Consider the following 1472-nt stretch of genomic DNA (forward strand, 5'->3'; position numbering starts at 1 on the left):
AACCCAGGAGGAGGAGGTACAGTGAGCCGAGATCGTGCCATTGCACACCAGCCTGGGCCACAGAGCTAGACTCCGCCTCAAAAAAAAAAAAAAAAAAAAAAGTATATTTGGAATAATCTGCTCCCTCCAACCCACCCCCACCTTCCCTGAAACAACCCCAGTTCGTTAACTAAAACCTTGGCATTTATAGGTATACCATCACAGCTCCTGCGCCCTCAGCCCTTCCATCTGGCCCAGGGGATCCGGCATCGCGTCGCTTCCCTCCGGCCTCTTCCCAGGGCCTCCCAGGATTCCAGTGTGCGGATCCTGGGCTCTGGCGGCTCCTGCGTCCCCGCGAGTGTCCAGTGCCGGCGTGGGGAAAAGACGGGGTCGCAGGTGCCACCGGCCACTCCTGAATTTCGCTGCTCCCCTGCACGGCCCACGAAACAGCGGCCCCCTCGGCTTCCCCTCTCACAGCCCTCAAGTCCATCAGCACCCGGAGGCTGCCTCTTCCCGGACACAGTGCAGTCAGGTCTCTTCGGTCCCTCGTAGTCTTCCAGGTCCCCTTCTCGCACCTCCGCAGAAGGCGCGCGCTGCCCGCCCTCTACGCCCTCCCCTCCCAGAACAGACCTTAAATCAGACCCTCAGGCCAGACTTGGCACCGCTGAGTCAAACAAAGCGTAGTAGCCCAGTGAAACTTACGATTCCCTAGGTGGACCAGGAAGGTCCCCAGCCCGGATTCCTGCCCCACGGAGGACCTGACACCTGGGGTCCAGTAGACCCCATCCCTGATCCCTCCTGCGGGGCCATCTGCCCCAGTTCCGGGGAGTGGGAGTTACATAGGTCCTCGGGCAATGGGCAGGGTTTTCCCTGGGGGTTCAGTTGCTTAGGGACGCAGCCCAAGGCGGGTTATAAACTCCTAAGACTACATTATACCTGCATTATACCGTGGATGGTCAACACGCACCGCACCGCAAGGAGCAAGTGAAATAAACTTTTGAAGACAGAGTTCAAGGGCGCATGGAACCGTTAAGAACACTCCGACTGCGCTACACTACTATATTCGCCGGGGTTTCTTTGTTTGGAGACAAGTTCTCACTCCATCGCCCAGGCTGCAGTGCTGTGGCCCCATCTCTGCTCACTGCAACCTCCGCCTCCCAGGTTTAAGCAATTCTCCTGCCTCAGCCTCTGGAGTAGCTGGAATGACGGGCGCACATCACCAAGCTTGGCTACTTTTTGTATTTTTAGCAGAGATGAGGTTTCACCATGTTGACCAGGCTGGTCTTGAACTCCTGACCTCAGGTGATCTGTGCACCTTGGCCTCCCAAAGTGCTGGGATTACAGGCGTGAACCACCGCGGCCAGCCTGGTTTTTTGTTTGTTTGTTTTGTTTTGTTTTTCCCAGACGGAGTCTCGCTCTTTCGCCCAAGCTGGAGGGCAGTGGCTTGACCTCCGCTAACTGCAACCTTCAGCTCCTGGGTTCAAGTGATTTTC

The sequence above is a fragment of the Rhinopithecus bieti genome, unplaced genomic scaffold (genome assembly GCF_001698545.2).
Source record: "Rhinopithecus bieti isolate Rb0 unplaced genomic scaffold, ASM169854v2 scaffold_14454, whole genome shotgun sequence".
In the NCBI taxonomy this organism is placed as follows: Eukaryota; Metazoa; Chordata; class Mammalia; order Primates; family Cercopithecidae; genus Rhinopithecus; species Rhinopithecus bieti.